Here is a 16,049-nt window from a genome sequence, read left to right on the forward strand (position 1 = left end):
AAAGCAGCAATCTGCAAGCCAGGAAGAGGATCCTTACCAGGACTGAATCAGCAGGTACCTTGACCTTGGACTTCTCTGTCTCCAGAACTGTGAGAAACAGATTTCTGTTGTTTAAACCAACTAGTCTGTGACATTTTGTTATGGCAGCCTGAACAGACTAAGACATAGTGTTACAGCATTATGAGCCTAAGTGTTAAGCCCAGAAGCACATGCCCAAATATGTACTTAGGGATTTGCAATTTTTAATATTTGTCCTTGGAAAGGTCATGTCTTTGCTGATATAGCCATAGATAAATTTAAGCGTTGCATTTTAAGATAGTATTATTTACTCCAGTGAAATATCCAGTGGTCACATTTTTCTTTAAACAGAATTTTTTTTCCTGACCAAAGAAAATTTAAATACCAATACAGTACCATCTTGTATATCTACCACTTTTCTTTAAAAGGAAGTTGCTCAAACCTACCATAAAGCTGTTAAATAACAGCAAAAGTCTATGATGGAAGGGTTTCTATTGCACTGGAGCAGCCCCAGGGGAGATGCAATTTTTACAGAATATATTTATATATTTTGATTGTGAGGATTAGATGCTGTTCTATGACCTCCCACCAGGTCTCCTTCCACCTTTCTGCCCTTGTAAACATATATTTTACATTTGTAAATCAGCCTGCAAAAAAAAAGTATTTAAAAAAAATCTAACACCCCAAACACTATTAGTATTTGCTCCACATTCACCAATGGCTTATGTACCTAAATCAAAGGGGTTAAATAATATCAGCAGAAAAGAGAATTTACATTTTTCATCAAATGTCTCTCTGTATATTGAAATGTTTACTAGTAGTAAGCCTTATATTAATACCTGCAAAGCACATTATAATTTTTCAGAATGCTTTTTCACTTCCTTCATACCTACCTTAAGAGCAATCTAGAGCCATTATTCCCTGTTTTCCAATGGGAAAAAAAAAGCTCAGGTAGATTAGGTCCAGGATAATTTGTAAATGGCAGCAGAGGAAAAGATTCCATGTATTTCCCAAACCTCATTCAGTATCTGGATATGGGGACATAATGGATACAAAATTGTCTTAGTTTAAAGTAACAGGAAGAAAGCACCAAAATAAATCACATGAGTGGAAAAAATCAACCATGCCTGCCGTTTCCAGTTTTGAAGCAGTTGCTTCCTGCATTTAATGACATGGGCTAAATTACCATAGTTATAATCCCTCAAATAAAAAGAACAGGTTATTTGGAACTTACTACTCTTTAATAGCATAGACCAGTGTTTCTCAAACATTTTGGCCTAAAGGTTTCTTTATGTTTTTAAAAACTATCTTTAAAAATGATTGAGAATTCCAGAGAGCTTTTGTTTTCATGGGTTATATCTACCCATGTTTACTGCATTGAAAAATAAAGCAAAAACTTTAAAAATATTTTATTAATTTATTAAAAAATAGTAAATTAATGACATGTTAAACTAAATATTCACATTTTTATTACAATTTATTTCTCAAAACAAAAATTAGTGAGAAAACTGTCATTGCTTTCTATTTTTACAAATATCTTTTGAGTCTGGCTTAAGAGATGACTGGATTCTCCTATCTGCATTTGCGTTCTAGCTGTGGTGATATCATACATGTAGCTGAGACACTCCACTGCAAATCCATGAGAATGAGAGTGAAAAAGCCAAATAATGTGTTTGTGTGTTTTTTAAATAGTTTTGATCTTATAGGCTGTCAGGAATCCCTGAGCCATATTTTGAGAACTACTGGTATAAACAATAACAAAGCCAGAATTTTAAGAACATGTGTTTTCAATAATATAACAATTTCTGACATACATACTTTTAAGTGCATAATAATCTCTGAGAAGGATATTTTTTTTCCAATATAATCATTTGAGTCCTAGTTCTTTTCTTTCCCTGGATGCTTTGTCTTTAGAGATAATTCAGAGCCAGGAAATTCTAAATTTAAAACAAAGAACAAGGACTCCAGCCTATCTAGTGTCAGGAAGAACAGTCAATGAGAACACCACTTTGTGTGCATACACCAAACAACTCCAGTACAGTATATGAAAATAGTTTTAATCTCCTGATTAAGGTAAATTCAACACTAAATGTTCTCTTTTTGTACCGTCAGTTCTAAGAAATAAGATCCTAGTCGGGCGTTGCCAGATGGGGAGATGAGAGATTACTCCAAGCTCGTGGCCTTCGGGGTGCCTTAAAGATAGAGTGACAGACCTCCATATTAAGACCAGTCAGAGGCAGGAAAGGTCCTCTTCGTCTGGAATACCAACACTTTGAGGCTATGCCAGCTTCTCAGAACAGATCTAGCTCTGACGTTGTGAAACAGAATAAAATCTGAGTGCTGGCTCCATATTCCCCATTCAGTGAGAAAGGTATTAATGTCTTGTCACTTGTCATCAGTTGGTAAATACTCAAACACAGCATTAGTTAATGAACCAATTTAGAATGTAATGGCCTATTCCTAGGTATGGCATAAACTAAGCAAATGACAGGGCAGTCACCATCACTCACTTCATCACTCTTCTTTATGAAATAATGTGCCTTTCCTTCGTCCCTCTCTTCTTTATTCTTACCTTTGTCCTTTTCTTAAATACTTAAATTGTACCCATCATGAATGAGGTACTGTAGCAGATTCCAGCTCATATTTATCTGGCTGCCAAATCTGGTTTCTCTTTTTTTCCATTTTTTATTTTTGGAGACAGGGTCTCACTCTTTTGCCCAGGCTGGAGCGCAGTGGCACTATCACAGCACACGGCAGCCTCAACCTCCCGGGCTCAGGTGATTCCCCCATGTTTGCCTCCTGAGTAGCTGGGACTACAGGCGTGCACCACCATACCTGGCTAATTTTTTGTATTTTTACTAGAGGCTGGTCTTGAATTCCTGGGCTCACGTGATCCACCCTCCTCAGCCACCCAAAGTGCTAGGATTACAGACGTGAGTCACCACGCCAGGCCTGTTTATTTTTAATTACTAAATGTTTTTTCTTCTAAAACAAAAGGAAAGTATGTCCTTTATAGAAAAATTAAAGTTAGAGTAAAGTAGAAACAAGTCCATCATAATTGCCCATAACCAATCTCTAGGAGGCCATTTAAATAATTTATCCTGGATTTGCTCCTGTATTCTTATCCATTGGAGATTTACATACTTGAGATATATATGCACGCAATTTTGTATCCTTGTTTGCTTAACATTGTATCATAAGCACTTTCAACGTCATTAAAAGTCCATCATAAACATCATTTTAATACCCAAAGTTGGTGATAAATATCTCAGTGCAGGAATCTTCTTCTTTATTTCAGATTTCCTTAGGATAAATTGCTTCTTAGAAGTGGAATTACTGTGGGCAATGGGAATAGTACATTTTAGAATGTTCCTTGACACACTGACAAATTGCTTTCCAGCAGTGTAGCAAAATCACACCACCAGATAAGAGGGCTGATTTCACTGGACCCTCACCAATAATGAAGAGATGTTTATTGATAAGCAACATTTGTTAATATTACTGGTAAGGGGAAAAAAACCCTATCTTTTAAAAAAGTCTGGAGTTGGTTTAGTCTGAGACAGTACGGCTGCGGCGTTTTGGTCTTTCAGATAAGTTCTTCTGCCAGAGCTGCAGATTTCAGTGTATCCTGGCATGAGAGGCTCCGCCTCCACCTGCTGCCACTGTCCTCTTGGAGCTAAAAGATATCTACTTACAGATAATATTGTGAAATTATAAGAATTTCAGCATAAGAAGATGGTTGTTGCATATAATCTTCCTGGCACCAAATAAATCTGTTTTAGAAACTTGGAAGAGAAACTGACCTAGAACAAGCTCATCTTGAAGGGGAAGTTAAGAACCCTACTTCATTTGCGTGAGTCCTGGGACCACGTCGAACTGGCTAAAAATGTCACTTGCAAGTACCATACAGAAAACAGAAATGTCACTTTGGCGGATTATAAGTTTGGACCACTTTTCATAAGACTGTGTTATGACTCGAATCTTGAGGAATTTGCAATGGAGCTCATGAAAGATGAGCATTTACAAGGGTTCTCAGACTCCACACAATTTACTATTTTGATGGATATGTTATTTACCAAAAGCAAATATATAAGTGCTTTGAAAATATTGACAGAGATGAAAAACCCAGATGGGAAGTTCACCAGTATACCTATGTTCTTGCTTTTGCAATTGGCTACAAAATGAATAGCTCTCAATCTTTCAAAGTCTGTACTACATTAAGAAATGAGGCCCCAATCAAAAGAGTTCTCTCCAGGAGAGCATCCTGTTTCCTGTGGCATTAGAACCAGGTGGCAAAAGCTATGCCCATTTTTTTCTCACATCATGAATCCAGAAAGCATAAAGTTTACTAATTTAGATATGATAATCCATATCCAGTCAAATATGTTAGCAACTGTGATAGAGATAACAAAGGGTGTTGCAGAAGGAAGTGTATCAAGATTCGTTGAAAGGCCTGAGTTCTCAGAGGAACTGCTGGCCAAAGTGAGGAAAAAAGGGAAAGATGCGCTCGTCTTTGTGGCCAGATATCATGAGATGTATGGAAAACTGCATGTCATTGTCCAGGTCACCACTTACACTTTGGATCCTCTGCCTTGCGACATCCCTTTAAAAATGCAAGGGACGGGAAATCCCACATGTTGCCGTAAAACAACAGGATGGTCACCAGTTAGACCTTCACCCTCTCTGCTAGTCCCTGCTGGCTGAGTAAATCCTAGTTTCAGTCCACCCGTGGGTATGAAGGACCTGCTTCTAGTGAGTTATTGGCTTCCCTAAGAAACAGGCATCACACTTCACCAGACACTACAGTGACACTTGATTTCCTCCCTAAAATCACTGAATGGTGGCATGCTGCTCTCTGAGAGGTTATGTCGTGTCACTGTGAAGATCTAGATACAAGCACAGAAAGCTTAGCTCCTTCAGAAAGCAGGCTTCCCCTGTGCACACTATTGAGGATCCTTGAAGGAATATGGTCACTGTCTCCAGTCCAGCTTCCAGTACTGGAGTGGAACCCCGCAGGCACCATCAGGAATGAATTTCACTACAAGTGTGGTCAACTCTGATTTGCAAGGGAGTAATTACTTGCAAATTATACCCTTGCTGAATTCAGGAGTTCCAAAACCCTATTCTACCATATCAGAAAATAGCCCAGGATTTCCTCACTGCTCTGCCTTCATGTATTCTGTAACTTGAGCCGTCATTTTCTCATCTGCAAAATAATAGTGCTTATGTGTATTTGCATATATATTTGAAATCTTCATTCAAGGTTCAGTAGGGTAGAATTTTCTCAAAAATAAGAGAAATAAAGGTTCTGGAGCAAAAAAAAGAAAATCTGGATTTTAAATTACTACTGAGATTGAATCTTTAAAAATGCAAGTAAAACTATAGGTCACTTAAAACTTCTCTAAGATAAATGTTGTATAAATACACTGGTGCTTGCTCTTCATTAACTCAACTAATAAAAGGGAAATAACTTAAATCATACGTAAAGTTGCTATATCAGAGTTCTTGGTCGCAACACTGAAATCATTTCTGGCTGACTGAACCAGAAGAGAAATATATTGGAAAGTCATTAAGTAGCATACCAAAGAGACAGGAAGTTTGGCAAATCAGGCTCCTTCCACAGGAAGGGAAGCTTAGCAGCTGAAATTAGAACAGGTGGGTCATCACACCATTCAAACAGCTCACTGAGGACACCACTGGCATTGCCACAGTGTCACCTCTGGCACTACTGTCTCTGAACACAAAACCCACTTCACAGATAATGGAGACATTTCTAAAATGTTTCTTCTTGAAACACATAATCCAGACTCAAATAACGGTACAGGAGTCTCTGAGGCTGGTGTTGGGTCACAAAATGATACTCTAGCTGCCAGGGATCGGGAGACGGTGGGTATTGGGCCATTTTGGCTTTTATATAAATTTGGATGCCAGATAGCAAGACCAGGATCAATGACTGCTCTAAACATGTATGTGGAATTTTTTGTTTCATAATGCTTTTTAGGAATCTGGCTAACCTTCTTAATTATCACTGAATTTTAAATTGTCCAGGAGATCATGAGATCATCTGGTCCAATACTGCAAACTCAAATGCCTACCATATTCTCAAATGTCAGTGAGGTGGGGGTGTATGGGAGTGGTGGGGACTGTGGAAAACTGAAGAGTGTCTTCACAGTCTAAAGGGGACACCCGCTATTCAGCTCCAGCTGATGGCTGCTAGAACTCGCCTTGGACCAAATATCTGATGTTACAATTTTACAGAAAATGTGAAAAGTCTGAATTTCTGTGAAGTCTCCTAACTTCAACATTTGGAACCAACTTCAAACTAAGAAAAACAACACTGTTGCTTCTTAAAAATCAAGGCTGCAGGCTGCCTCCAACAATCAAACCTCCTCATTTAAAAGAAAAGAATTCAGGAAGATGAGGCTTAAGAAGGTGAAATGCCTGAGACCAAACAACTCAGTTGGTGGCTGAGCCAGGGCTAGAATTTTGGTTTCCAGAGGAAAGACTAAGAAAAGCCAGTGTTTTGCCACCCCACTCTGCAGCCATTTCTCTCACTTGGAGGTAAGCTCCCAACCAAGCTCAACAAAAGCGACTCTATTTCATCCAGCAGCAGCAACCTTCATAAAATGTTTATCAATTAATAGAACCTGTCAAGCCAATAGAAACAGCCTTCAGTATTGGATCAGAGTTAAAATTTAAGCTTCTACTACTTTCTTGGTGATTAACCTGGGAAAAATTATTTTACTTCTCTGTCTCTCGTTCATGGAAAAAACAAAAACAAAAAATGAGTCCTTTTATATATAGGTTGTAGCAGATGGAATAAGATCTTGTGTACCGACTGCCTAACACAGTGCCAGAACTGTAGTAAGAACACTGCATGTGATAGTACCATAACATCCAAGAGATATTCTAATAATTCGTATTTTCCAAGTACACACAAATTGGGGGTAGGGGGAAGAACTAAGGTGCTTCATGGTGGGCGTAGCCAGTTGTGAATAAATATCAAAAAGGAATTCCTGATATGAGGTATAAGTGGGATTTTCAACTAAAACCCTATCCTTCCCCAGACTCCAGTGACAGTTTAACGGTCAGCTGCATCAAGGCTTGTGTACTGTGCCGTCTTCAAAGGCACCACTCCTGTCTATCTCGGTGAAATTGATGGTGGAGCAAAGGGGACTTTAGGTGGTTCCGGGCTGGGGAGAAGACGTGCAGGGTTTCAGATGCGAAAGTGGCACCCAACCGCTTCACTCTCGCTCTAGGCCATCCGCAGGGGCCCTGCTTCCTTCCACCTGCGGGCTTTTTCTGCAGAATGCGGGAAGCTGCCGCCGCCAGGGAGGAGGGGGCGGAGGCAGAGGCGGAGGCGGCACCCAGGGGCCGGGGCAGGGGAGGCCGGGACCATCGCAGTGACAATTTATTTTCCTGCAGCAGCGGCAGCAGGGACGGCTGCTGAAGGTTCGAGGTCGGCCGGCCTGCGCGTGGGTTTGCGAGGAAGCTGTTCATCCCCTGCGCTGAGGTGTCCGACAGTGAGGAGGAAAGCGACGCACGGAGCCCGCGCGAGTGGAACCAGCAAAGCTCCATCGGTCGGCACAGGAGAAGGGGGAGGAGGCACGGCCGAGGCAAACGAGCGGACGCCTAGTCGCCGGGTACCGGTATCACCCTGCTGCAACGCCTTCCAGAAAAAGCCACCGCGGCCCGGGTTGCAGCGGCCGGACGGATGCCAAGGCCACACGGCAGGCGCGGGGGCAGCCGTCGCAGTCGCCGTCCCACGCGCGCTGCGGACACCCAGGGTTGCTGGTGAGTAGCGGCGCGCGCGCTTGAGTGAGAGCGCGCACCGGACGGGGAAGTACGCACGGCGGGTGCGTGTGCCTCGTGGCCTGGCGCGCGCCGGCCCTTCCGCTGGCAGCGTCCGGTCCCGGGCTGGCTCCGGGGGAGGAAAAAGGCACTTTGGCGGCTGATCGCTTCCTTCCTGCCAGTCCTGCGATCGGCCGCCTCCATCGGCGCCGCCTGCATGCGCCGCTCCGCGGGGCCCTCGGGGTTAGTTTCACCTTGATAGGGAGGCAGGAAGCCCTGGCTGCTGGTGGCGGGGCGGGACTCTGGCCTGACTTATACGTGGGTGCGCCTGTTTTTCTGGTTCAGCCCTGGGTTGCAGCCCTGGAGATGATGTCGACCTTGGGAGAGACCACTGCACTGTCTCTAGCGGCGCGGTGTGGAGGAGGGAAGGGCGAGGGTTAGAAAAACGGACCTTTACCCTGGCCGAGCAGGTGCCATGCCTTTCCGGATGATGTTACTTTTGTGCCGTTTATGAGCGACTAAGACATTGCGCCGCACCTGAATAACTTAAAGCCTTCACCTAAAGCCCCCAGTGAGATGCACAAAGAAATGGAATGTCTCCAAAACATATTTTTTTCAGAACTTTCTCTAAAACAACTCACGCTGCTGATACCCCAGAGCCAAAGGTGCCATAATTGCTGAAGTTTAAAAGAAAATTTATACAAGGAATAAGTAATTCAGGAAACGGAACCCAATCTAGAGGTTTGAAAAAAAAAAAAAAAAATCCAGTGCCTGGGAAGTGGGGTGGGGTGGCCTGCTTCCTGGAAATCTGTGTTCCGTAGTAAGTAAAAAAGACAGCTTTCAAAGTAAGCCCCAGTGAGCACACTGCTTTCCAAACATCCTGCTCATTACTGAGAATAACATGAACTCCTGGATTTTAAGCTATTTCCGAAGACATAATAGATATCACTAGGATGCTGGTTTATGGTCTCATGATTTAAGGCCCTGTCAAGGTCATTAACGTAGATTTGTTCCAGCTGATAAATTATACCTGAATGTTTGATTGTCCGTGTCAATATTTTTGAGGGTGGGTTTTGACGGTTGTTTTACACAGAAATTAAGCCACCGTGTTTTGTTTTTATCCCGACCTTGTTTCCATTGGAAATTTTGTGTTTTCAGGATGGATGCTACATTGTACTTCAAAAATATACTCTGCCACTGGATTATAGTGGGCATTGTGTAACTACGCTATCCATATCTTTATTTTTAATACAAGTTAATGTCGCTGAGCAGTAGACTCTTTTTGTTTACCATTTGCACCATGAGAGCTTCTCCATTCAAAGGCGTAAAATGTTATTGGAATCTACCTGGAAAATGAATTGGCTGATTGTTTTCTGTTCAGAAACGCATACAGCAAATTGCCACGGAGAATCTGCTTTTGCATATACTTTGGCTGTAATTTATGTAGCAACTGGTTCTTGGGAATTTCAAGAAGAAACTTGTTTTCTTATCCCCACCTGTAAAGTAAGCACCAAAATTTAAATTATAAGGCAGATAACCTAAGTCCTTTACCCCTATCTCAACCTTCAAGGCCTGTTTCTTGGTACTATTTCCCTGTTTCATAGGAGTCTTACGGTTTGTGGGAGGCTTGAAGGGAGTAATGAGGGAGCTGTCTCCTAAGGATGTCCTCAGTAGAGAGATTTGCTTCTGGAGGAGAGAGTGTCTTTGGGGTTGGTTCTTAAGAAGGACTGATAAAAATATTATAAAGGATTGTTAATAATAGTTCCCTCTTCTTACTTTCAGCACATAGGACTTAATTAACACCATTTGATCATTTCCTTCCTTTAGGACCCTTCCCAGCTGTAAGAATTTACTGCTACAATCCAAGAAATGAGATTGCATTTTACACGAAAAGAAGGCTGATAATTCTTGCCCAAAACATGAGAAGTAGAAGGAATGTGAGATAAAATAATGTAGCTTCCGTCCAGGAAGTGCTAGGTGCTTTCCTCGTGGGTACATTTACCAATTAGAGACATTTTAATTAATCTACTGGATTTGCGATTCTGTCTACTACTAACATCTTTTTCTTGACCTTATGAAAGATTTATAGATGGCTTCAACTGAAACTACAGGAAATGACTCATGGTTATCCCTGAAGATATTAGAGCCAGCTTTCCATTCCTTAGAGCTGATGCATAGCAGCTCTTTGATAAATATTTGCTACATAAATGAAAAATTTTAGAATGTCTTCCTAACCAAACTACATCACCTCTTTTGCTATTGATTTTTTAAATCATAACTTTATATGAGTCACCAAACATTCCATCAAATTGAATCCCAGTTCATATAATCAATTAAGAAGGCCAACATCCTCGATTGAAGAAACAATAATAAAATCAAAACAAAACAAAAACAAACAAAAAATACTATTGGTACCTGTTGACTTGCTTATTCCAGCTATCTGAACATGTGAACAGTCCAGTTGAACGTGTGAATGTACATTCAGAAATCCTGAGTTGACATCAGAATGTTCAACTCAGGAATAATCTGGATGTAGCTACATCTGGATGTGGCTTTTGTCAGAAATTATTTGCATTTCTAAGCAAATCAGATTAACTTCTAGTACAATCTTGCATCTCTGCATGTCAAGTGGACAGGCCAATTTAACATTTGGCATATTGCTGAGTCTTCAAAACACATATTGTTTGATTCTTTAACTTTTAAATTAAATCCATATTATTTTTTCTATTGATGTGGTTGGTTTAGAGACATTAAATTAGACTGGTGGTTACTTAGTAACTTGTGTTTGGTGGTTACTTAGTAACTTGTGTTTATTAAAAGAAGCCCGTTGATATAAACACCAGTACTTCTTATGTCTTGATTTGCTCTAGTTAACCTTTCAAGGTACTCTTTTGGAAATGGGTCCATTGTCTTGAATATTAAGGATGTTATGACTCCTTTTTTTTGTTTGTTTTAATTCTGACTTTCCATCTCCCATCATTAGAAAGTCTCCCAGTTATTCAGGTTCCAGTTTCAGGGTGACAGATTAGAAAGCTATCTGAAATTTACCTGGATATTAACTTTCTAGTGGATAATAATAATGCAAATCTTATTCTTGAAATTCTTCCTCTTATGTCCTTCTCTGATCAAGCTTGTTTCATTCTGAACAAAAGTAAAATAAGATTCTCAATTTATTTTTAAAAATTGGGCTATGTCCAAAGATAAATACATAAAAGTAAAATATTATGTAAAATAAAAAACTGCTTATCACTGTTCTGAAGTAGCACAAACACTGCTATTCTCTGCATAATGAAACGTGGCCATTCCTATCAAGTATTTATTTGATAAGTAGGCTCTTGAGCACTTGAACAGGAGTTAAAAGCAGATTTCCTCCATGTCGTATTAAGGCTGGGGGAGGAATTTTGATTTGAGGTGGTAGCCAATTGTAGGTTCCTTGAAAGGGAGCAGGTGTGAAAAGCATCTTGTCAGAAGAACTCTTTGGCAGTTGGGTGGAGAGTGGATTAGTATTAGCCAGTGGAGGCGACAATCCAGTGTCTGATGGTGACAGCCTGATCTCAGATCCCATTGCGATGGAGAAAAGAAAACCTCAGGCAGATATCAGGATTCTTTGTTTTATGTAAAAGAGATCGAAAACCTGTGGCACAAGTGTGATCATTAATACCTTCCATACCCACAGGGACATCACCAGTGGATTACAGCATTCTTTCCTGTGGAGCCCTGGTGTAACCTCAGAATCTTGCAAACATTTGACAAATATTTATTAATAGCTGTTCGTTATTGAAGATGTGTTATATGCCAGGCACTGTACTGCTTTAACACAAGTTTATCTCAATGGTGATGGAGTGGTTGGAAACAGGATTTTTCCCCCCACTTTCTAGTTGTGTATCCTTGGACAACTTACTGACTTCTGTGAGTCTCAGTTTCCTTGCTTTTCAATTGAAACATTAGTTTCTATCTCAGAAGGTTTTAGGGAGGGTTAAATAAATAGCTGTAAATACAAAGTGTTTCGAACAATGTCTGGCACAAAATTAAGTGCTATATGTGTTCGTTGTTATTCTTGTTATTATTCTTTAAATAACCTTATGCCTAAGTACCATTTTGCAGATTTAAAAAATGGATGTACAGAGGAGCTATGTGAATTGCTCAGCATCATAGGCTGGTAAATGGTAGAGCTGGCCATCAAACCCAGGCAGTATGACTCCAACACCTCTTGTCCTGACTTGTATGGATCCCTGTCTCCTATACTGCATACCGGGTGCTGGGGATACTGATTGGAGCAAGAAAAGTAGGGGCTTGTCCTCGTGGAGCTTCAGTGTTCCAATCCTCTCCAATGTAGATCTGTCATCTCCAATGTAGAATTAGTAGCCGGATTATAACTGTTTTTCCTTGATGTTTTGGTATTTTGTAGGTAATGTTTTTATTAAGTTCTTTATTAAGAAGTGCTCCAATTTGTGTTTTCATATATGCTTTAAAAATGGATTATTTTCTGGATCTTTACCCTAACACAGTTGGCATATACAATACTCATGTCTCTCCTTATACTCAAGGTTTCTTATGTCTCCCTCATATAATGTATCAGATTCTGGGGCAAGTTTTAGTATTCTGAAAAGCTTATATGCCATCCACTTACCTCCACACTCCCAGAGTCTCAGATATCTCCCATTGTAAGCTGTGGTGGAGTGAGAATGACATTTCTAACCATCTTTTAATTCAGCGTATTCAGAATGTTTTATAGAGTAATGGCAAAGCAAGTTTTAGTTATTCTTTGACTTGTTGAAGTAATTATGTCTAGTTATAAGAAGCCAGATTTTATTTATAGGTGGGAAGACTCCTGTGGCAGTGAAGACTAAGCAATTCTTAACTCCTTCAGAGCTTTAGGATGGAATCTGCCATCACTGATTCCCGTATTTTGACTTTATTGCATTAATTCTTATAAACGTTTGTTCTTATAACTCTCAGAAATCTATAGCTAGTATTGTTTTCATCTAAGTAGGTGCAACTTTTTCTTGGTCTTGTATAAAGTTGAATTTGCCTCCAGCGAAGCATCATTGAGTATAAGGAGAGATATATGTGTTGTGTATGCCAACAGTGTTAGGCAAAACAAAAACAAAATAATCAATTTTTTAAAGCATATGTGAAAACACAAATTGGAGCACTTTTTAATAAAGAACTTAATAAAAGCATTGCTTACAAAATACCAAAACGTCAAGGAAAACTAGCAATCCTCTGGGTACTAATTTTACATTGAAGATGATAGATTTACTTTGAGATTTACTTTGGAGATGGTTGGAACCCTGTAGTGCCATGAGGGCAGGCCCCCACTTTTCTTGCTCCAGTCGCTATCCTCGGTACCTAGCATGCAAGTATAAAACACTAATAATTTTGTTGATGGAAATTTTGAAATCTCACTGTCAAAAATATACTCTGCATCCTTTAATTTACCTTTTTGTGTAAATTACACATTATATTATTTGGCAAAAGTTCAATTCTTTTTAAAGAAAGATTTTAAATTTCATGAGTCTAAATCTGATAAAAGATGAAAGAATTTGAGATTTGGTGAATTTGGCTCTTTGTTTTTTAAACTGTTGCGATACTTAGGTTTCAGTGGCATCACAGTAACTGAACCAGATTCAGCAAAAGCTCATGCAAGAGATAACTGTTAAGAGGCCCATCAGGAGTTATTCATTTTAATTGTGTGATTTGATGCTTCTCTGGGTTAATTTAGAAACAGGAAGCCAATGATGACTCATTTTTAACCCTTTCTAGCTCCCTGTGAACCCTGCCTGCCTGTTTTGCATTTGGCTGTGTTCAGAGACAGGCTCAGCTGCAGGTTCACTTTGAGAGTGTTACATTTCAAACTTGCCTGGCTAGTGCACTCATCAGCTATGCACGTTTAATTAAAAGTGTAGGAAAAACTATAGCCAGGAATGATGATTATGGCTAAATTTGGCTCATCTAAGGACCCTGTGATTCTATTTATCCTGTCACTACAACTATCATTTAACACTAGAAATACAGAGAAGTCGTTCTGCCTTTGGGCCCATGCTTCTGTCTTCTGGTGGGTTGACTCTGGCTTTTTTCCCAATCTGTTCTGTCCTTGAAAGGTTGGTTTATAAATTGTTCCACAAGATAAGTTTTCTTTAACTATAGGAACAAATGGACATGGTGGATGGAATGAGATTGGGAAAGAGAGGCCTGAAATATGCCCTTCCTGTGCTAATGTTCCCATTAACCTGGGCAAAGAAACTGCTTACTTAATCTATAAAGTAAGCTAAATAAATTAATTAATAAATAAGATGAAAATCACTCAAAATCATTGGTGGGTGTAGAACTTTTTTTTTCAATTCATGAAAAATTCAATAAATTAAAATGTGGATCTTGAAAGAAATATAACTATCATATTCTTATGGCACACTTAGTTATTTTTCTTTTGTCAAATATATTATTATTGAATAACTTAGGTAACTAGGGCAGTGATTCTCAAACTAGGCTCAAAATAAGAAAATGTCCCCCATCTCACCCCTAGAGATGATTATTCAAAAGATTTGGGTAGAGCCTGGCAGCCTTCCTTTTTATCTTTTTAAAACAAGGGTCTTGCTCTGTCACCCAGGCAGGAATGCAATGGTGTGATCATAGCTCACTGCAGCCTTGACCTCATGGGTTCAAGTGATCCTCCCACCTCAGCCTTCTAAGTAGCTGGGACTACAGGTGTGTGCTGCCACACCTAGCTATTTTTTAAAAAATATTTGTTTTGTAGAGATGAGGTTTCACTGTGTTGCCCAGGCTGATCTTGAATTTCTGGGCTCAAGTGATCTTTCCACCTCAACCATTCAGAGTACTGGGACCACAGGCGTGAACCACCGCGCCCAGCAGCCTTCCTTTTAGCAATCTTCTCAGGAGATTCTGATGCAGGTGCTCAGTAAACCACCCTTTTGAGAAGAATCTACTTAAGAGCTAAATCTAATCTTATATTCAAATTCTTTCTTCTACTTTTATGTTTTGAGCATTTGTTCCTCCTGATTTCGATAGACATTTTCATGTAATAACATATATGTCAGTGCTGCCTTGGAGTTCTCATGAAGGTACGATATATTGCCTTTCCTAGTCTTAATATGATCTATCTTTTGATGGGTGGAATCAAGATACCACAGGGTTGGTGGGAATTTTTAGAGATAATGTACATTCTTCTGAGTGGCAGATATTTGGATAGGGCAGAGATGGTTTTGATCAAACGAATGTAAGAGAAAACATATTCTTACATGAGTAGTGGAAGACACAGAGAAGAGGAAAGGCTCAGATAACAGAGGCCACTGAAGGGCTGACGAGGGTTTAGACCTCTTCTGGCAGGCACTGGGTTGCTGTAGTGCAGTTTTTGAGCAGGGGACAAACTGGATGCAAACAAGTGCACACCTGAGCTAGAGACACACAGTACCTGGTCCAGAAACAGAGGATCAAGGAACAGGTGGGTGAAGCAGGCGGGTTTGTCACCATAAAGGCAGAAAGAAACAAGGGTGAGGACTTGGGGCCCAGAATTTGGTAGGACTGATTTTCAAGGGTTTATGCAGTAGGGTTCTCCAACTCTGTATTCCTGAAGGTCTATAGCTTTTTGGTAAATTGCTTTTTTCTGCTATTGATGTTATGGTGTGTACATGAAGACCACCCAGCTCAGCCTCATGCCAGGATTTAGGAAGTCCTTGAATAATTGCTACAACTACCAGTACCTTAATATTGTGAGGCAAGGAAACCTCAATTATTCTTAACTTTGGGTCAGAGAAATAGACTCAGAGAGTTAAGTAATTTACCAGAATTTACACATGTAGAAATTGGCAGGGCTAGGATCCAAATTCAGGGCAACCTATTCAAAACTTGTAGGTTTTAAAAAAAAGTATACTTTGATTACAAAGTGATACATACTTATAACAAATTGTATAGCAATGAACAAATAAAAAGTGAAAGTCCCTCATAATCCCACCCTTGAGAGAACAGCTGAGAAAAATTCATTAATGTTGTTCCAGACTTGTTTCTTGAAAAATTCCAGTATACGTAATGAATACATGTGTATTCATATTATAAGGATGGAGCTATGTTTTATATGTTATTCCATAGCTAGCTATTTTCACTTACTGCTGTAACTTGGATGACATCCTGGTTCAGTACAAATAGATGTAAGTCATTTCTAACAGCTTCATATGCTATAGAGGTTATTTATTTTAAATATTCCTCTTTTGATGGCTATTTAT

The 16,049-nt window shown here is 39.8% G+C and overlaps 1 protein-coding gene across 3 annotated transcripts in view; it reads left to right on the top strand.

Annotated features, from left to right (window-relative positions):
* Nucleotides 1-7,420: 7,420 nt before the first annotated feature.
* Nucleotides 7,421-16,049, top strand: part of STAMBPL1 (STAM binding protein like 1) — a 48,324-nt gene continuing 39,695 nt past the window's right edge. For 2 of the 3 annotated variants that reach the window (XM_077944916.1, XM_077944917.1), the window contains exon 1: nucleotides 7,421-7,812. The gene's annotated coding sequence lies outside the window, so the exon portion shown is untranslated. 3 annotated transcript variants of the gene reach the window in all.

Source organism: Macaca mulatta, chromosome 9 (genome assembly GCF_049350105.2).
Source record: "Macaca mulatta isolate MMU2019108-1 chromosome 9, T2T-MMU8v2.0, whole genome shotgun sequence".
NCBI lineage: Eukaryota > Metazoa > Chordata > Mammalia > Primates > Cercopithecidae > Macaca > Macaca mulatta.